This window comes from Parus major, chromosome 2 (assembly GCF_001522545.3).
Source record: "Parus major isolate Abel chromosome 2, Parus_major1.1, whole genome shotgun sequence".
NCBI lineage: Eukaryota > Metazoa > Chordata > Aves > Passeriformes > Paridae > Parus > Parus major.
In genome coordinates this window covers 118,902,366-118,908,365 of record NC_031769.1, presented here as the reverse complement: position 1 = coordinate 118,908,365, position 6,000 = coordinate 118,902,366, and positions in this window count along the sequence as shown.

The following is a 6,000-nucleotide window of genomic DNA, read 5'->3' as shown; positions in this document are numbered from 1 at the left end:
TCCAAATGGTTTCATCTGAGTTTTCACTTTGGTTCTGTAGAGTACCTGCTGACAGGGAGCAGATTCCTCATTTCCTGCTGTTCTACATACAACTGCATTGTAAATGGAGCTCCTGACATTGTCTCTGTTACTAAGATAGGGCCACATCCTCCCATCAAGTGATCTCTTCCTAAAGTACTCATTTATCACTTTCATATTCCACTTTGAAAGAAACCAAATTTCCAGGGAGCAAAGTACCTGAAGAGAACAACTGGGAGAGGATGTTTGGATAGCAAATTATCCAGAGACCATCAAGTTTTGTCTATTCATTTTTACAGGTTCAAGAGAAATCCTGATCAATGGCTGCTTACTCCCTACCCTCAACCCCCAAAATTCAGCAGAAACAATTTATAAGGAAAAATTGATTTTTGAAAGATTCTGCTTGTTTGTTTTAAAAGGACCACCACGATGTGTAAGTTCTTCAGAGGCCACTCTTCTTCAAGGCAAGTTGCTGCCTTGCTTTCCAAACTAGTATAATAGGGTTTTTTTCACCAAAATTAAATACTATATATTTTTGATCTGCCAGAGTTTGCTTCCAGAGCACAGGGAGCTGTTCTGTCTGAGCAGCAGCAGTCACCCTTTTTTCCTGACTGGCAGACACATGCTTTTGGTAATTGAATGCAGCTGTTCTCCTCTTTGCCCCTTCCTAAGCTTTTGAAGGAAATCCTACTTAGAGAGATGCCTGTGCCTCCAGCAGGGATCCAGAACACGAGGGAACGCTGGCTGGAAAGACTACATTTGCAAAGGGCAGCTGACCCCATTCTTAAATCTCTGCAGAGAATTTGGGATGTGTGATGTCACAGCGTAATTTCAACTACCTGTGTTTCAGATTCTAAACAGACAACTGGAATTTCTTTAAAAGAAATACACAAGTGAGACAGCCTTCTGCTGTCTTGAATGGAGGTGGAAAACTATTTTTACAGTGAGATAATGATCATGAAATATGATTTCTGTAGGCATCTACTGACACCTCATCTATTACTTGTTTGCACAGTTGCACTCATAGAGAGGTCTAGGGGGTAGAAGTGTCCTCAGTGATGGAACTTTGGGTCTGTGTGGCCTCTCCCATAATAACATGAAACTATTGATGCAAGTGAGCCACAAAATACAGCCATAAAAATCAAGGCAAATAAACTTTAAAACTTCTGTTTGTTATTTGTAACTTCACCAGCAAACACAATTTTATGTTAATACCTTCACATGTAGATGAGACACTAATGAGGACTTGGGACTTTCATAAGCAAACACATATTTCAGCACTGCAAATTTTGGAAACAGGCTTTTAGAACAAAAGATGAATTTTCTATAAATACAAATGAATATACTGTGACAGCTAATGGAAGGAACAAAATTAATATCAGAAATTAAGTCTCAGGAGAGGTAATAATAACAATAGCAAGACCTCAATAAAATAATCACTTTAAATTATGCAATTCTGCAGAGATATGCCAATGGAAGCATGAGTGACAAGGGCAGTGGAAGTCCTGTAACTTTTAAAATGGATTTTAAATTAGGCAGATAGCTTCATTGTCTCAGGCTACAGACACAGGATCCAGTAGATATTGCTCAAGGCATAAACCCAGATCAAATCTTGCTGCAGCAGCAGTATAAAAAGGAGCACAGAACATGCACTCAAAAGCCTGCTGACCAGCCATTGAAGTGAGGGCAGATGAAAGCCCCTGTTTGCTTTTGTTTCAGCCAGCAGTACAGTTCTCAGTGCATGGGTGATGCAAAAATAACTCTTGAGGATTGTGTCAGGGATCTATCCACAGCATTTTAAATAAAGATAAGCTGATGTTCTAGAGATTAACTACATTATAAGCATGTCTGCAGTACTCTGTGGAGTGAGGTGCAGTGTTTCCTGAAGCAGGGTTAAAATGTCCTTACTCCTGCAAAATGACATATCAGCCAAACTAATGAACAACAATTCCCAAAGTACCAAAGAAATTCAACTCTGGACATGAGGAGAGCAGACTTCAGGCTTCTCTGGAATCAGTAAGAAAAGTCCCATGGTCCATCAGTGCTGGTCACTTTTTAACATCACCTCCTAAGGACACAGGAGCAGGCAGTTCCCAAACTGAGAAGTCAAGCAGGTGAGGCAGAAGGCTGGCTTGGTTGAACAGGGATCTTCTCTTGGAAATAAAGTGAAAAAAGAAGGTGCATGCACAGTGGAAGCAACATCAGGTGACATGGGAAGGATACAGAAATGCTGCTCACCACTGCAGGGAGAAAGCTCATGTGGCCAAAGGACAACTGGAGTTGAAGTTGGCCAGAAATGTGGGGGACAGTAAAAGATCTTTCAGGTATACTAATGGCAAAAGACAATGTAGAAAGAGCATCTGCCCATGACCAGATGGGGACAGTCTTCTCACAAACAGGAACAGAGACAAGGCAGAAGTGTTTAATGCATTATTTTTTGCCTTTTTTGTCTGTCTACAACAACAGCAATGACAGACTGAGGTGGGGTCAGTGCCCTGAGCTGGAGTACCATGACTGCAAAATGATCAGCTCCCAGCCAACCCTTAAATTGTGTGAGATCCAATGCTTCAGCTGGAACTCTACTAATCTACAGGGCCTCATGGGGTTTATCCAAGATTCCTCAAAGGGCTAGTTGATGTCATTCTAAAGCCTCTCTTGATGATATTTGAGCTGTCCTGGGATTCTGGAGAGGTCCCAGCTGACTGGAAGCTGGTTAACATTGTCCCAGTTTTCAAGAAGGGCAAGAAGGAGCAAGAAGGGCAAGGGTACTGGAACAGGCTCCCCAGGGGAGTGGTCACAGCACCAGCCTGACAGAGTTCAAGAAGAGTTTGGAAAATGCTCTCAGGCACATGGTGTGACCCTTGGGGTGTCCTGTGTAGGGCCAGGAGTTGATCTCAGTGATCCTGATAAGACTCTTCCAGTTTAGCATATTCTATGACTCTATGAGTTTTAGAACACTGAGATAGGGCTGGCTCAGGCACACCTACACCACCTCAAAAGGCATTAGCTGCTGTACACAGGCAACTTGTGTCCACAGTCCTAAAGGAAGACTCTTCCACAGGTAGTTATTGACAGTTTCACTATGTTAAAAAATCTGTGATGGTGCTTCACATGACTCTGGCAAAATTTTGCCCTCTGACTCTGGTAGCAAACTCTTCTGTAATTAGAAATCCTGGGAGAATTAGAGCAGCCTCCAAAGTACAAGCAGTTTTTACACTGTTCTCATGATTTTATGAATATCAGTGAGATGGCTGCAGGTGAGCATAGATCACAACTCTTGAATACTTATTTGTGGGAAGAGAGGGAGAATCTGGTAATATAATAATACTTCTTGTCCTTCGCTAAAATAAATGTTCTCAAAAGCTGAGAACAATGTTAAATTGCAGAAGCCAGAATTTCTTGAGGGGAAATAAACATTTTTCCACTGTCTTTTTTTTTTTCCTACTCCTTAATTTTATTTTTTTTCAACCTTTGAGAATCTTTTGGCTGCAGCGGCAAAACTGTCTGCAGGAAAAAAAATTAATTACTGATTCCTTCAGTTTACACTCTGGCATAAATTTTTTAAACCTTGACCGTCTTTATTGCATTCTGAATTAAAACACTTCTGCTGAATGTAATGATTTATTTATATTTTTGTTGTTTCTGTTGGCACTTTATGTTCATATATTTTTTTAACTACTTAATATAAAATAAAGTTACATGCTGATAACTTTCAATCAGTGCAGCACTTTTAAAACCACATGTTTACAATAAAACAGTGAGAGCTTTGAAATCAAAGTTAAACTCAGATGAAACTAGGAAAAATGCTAGAAAGTTTTCTGTTATTATGAGTCTGATTCTGCCTGAGTTAGGCCAAAATTCTTTTCTAATCAAAAATTACTCAACTCTGGACTTTCCCCAGTAAGTCAGTTAAGATACTTCACATATGGTCCTTTCAAGGAAAGCAGAATTTGGATTTCTGTCTCCCCTTTTGGTTTAGGTAATGAAAAATCCCAAAAGCTGAAGAAATTGAGCCATGTGGGTAAAAGACTGCCTTATAAGACTCAAGGTTTTCATTCTTTCACTCTAAATGTGAGTTCTGCTCCCTCCATTCTTGATTCATTTTATGCTCTGACTTTGTATCATTTTACAAGGGGATTGTGAAAGTTGGGGGAGACTTTAAATAAAAGTGTCTCACTAGCTGCATTAAAAGTATGGAATACATTGAATCACATCAACTCTGACCTGATATGGAACAGCATTTTTCATCCTTACATTTTTGGCAGATTTGTATTGTGTTTTGATGGTGGGAAAAAAAACAATAAATGGCAGAGACAAAAACATCATTCACTGGTAGCCAGACCTTTTCTGGGAAAATATAAACTAAATTAATGTTCTCTGAAGATTTCATCTTGCTTTAATTATAACTTAATAATGTTCTGACAACTTATTTTGAGAAAGGTAAGAAAAGTTAGGCATGTATCAGCTTCAAAGATGACCCACACTTTTAAAACTCCAATTTTATAACTAGGAAAAGGCATTTTTGGTGTGCAGTTTGGCTCATTTTTAGTTACTGGTGTCTGGTTCACTGAATTTCAAGCTGTGTGAGTGCAAACTTGGCCTGTGCTTTCTGTTCTGACCACTTGAGGGAATCATTCTGTAGCTGTGGTCCGTAATTTTTGTTTTTGCACTAAGGAAGTAAGAAAAATTATATTTGTTGCAGAAAGTTTTCCAACTATACTTCAACATGAAAGACATCACAAGGCACCGGCTCAGAAATAAATTACTCCCTACATACTAAATATCCAGGAAGGGAAAAAAATGTTGATAAATGAGAGTCTTGGGAGTTGCTAAGTGAGGTCCCTGCACACAATTTATGATCATGCACTCTTGGACTTCAGAATGATTAATACAGCTAATTCTCAGTAGAGTAAGAGCTGTTTTAGCCCAGGAGAGAACTGTACGCTATTGTTTATAGAAGCAGATAACATCAAAGTGGCCCACTGCTTGTGTTAAGCAAATAGAGAATTCTGGGTCAGTGCAAATTAATCCTAAAGGAGTAAGGAAAAGTTCTTAATGACTGTTAGATCAGTGTGTTATCACTTTTCATACAACCAAAAATGGTAGAACTGTTAATGAGAATTACAAATGGCCTCACTGGCCACAACGTGCTGGCAGCTGTCTGTGAGAATGGTGACCATTAAGTTCTCTGGTGATCTGTAAATATGACATTTGCTAATGGAGTGAAGAAGCTTTAGGCATTTTTCTGAGATATTTATGTGATTTTAAAATGGTCCTTGGCAACAAATACACAAAGTGTTTTATGCTGTAATTAGCAGAGTGGACCAAAAGCCTTAAAATCCTTATCTTCTATTCATACTGTAAGATCCAGTTTACAGAAATAAATTAATTGAATTTATACATGAAGTAACTGTGGGGAAAAAAGGAAGTTTTGTTGGCTGTGTCTCTTAAGATGTGCTTTCACACAAAGGTAAGTGAAGCATGCACTCCATATTTGTTAAGAAGGAATAGGTTACATTTCACAGACTGACAGTACTGCAAAGTCAACTGCAAACTGCCTTAGAAGCATTGTTTTGCTCCCTCGAAGCACAATTTAACAGCTTGAGTCTAAAAAATAAGCATCCTTTTTTTGGTTTTGTGAGATGGTTTGGGCTGGTAATGATTTCTGCATCTCTGTACAAGTCCCAAGCCATTATGATTCCGTTCCAGTCCTTCTGACATGATCTATGCACCAGAGTATGGGATGTAGCAGGGCTGTTGACAGGTATGGAGTGGAAATGGGATGTAAGGGTACACTGGCCTTGTAAGCTCTGGGCTTCTGAGCTGTGCTGGCAGAGCAGAAGGGCAAAAGTCTCCTCAATTCCAGTTAGCAGGTCTGTGCCTGTTTAGAAGTCATCATAAAACAGTATGAATACTTACTCTTTAAGTATGATTACTACAATTTAACTCTCCAGTATTGTTACCAGAAAATTATTTGTCTGT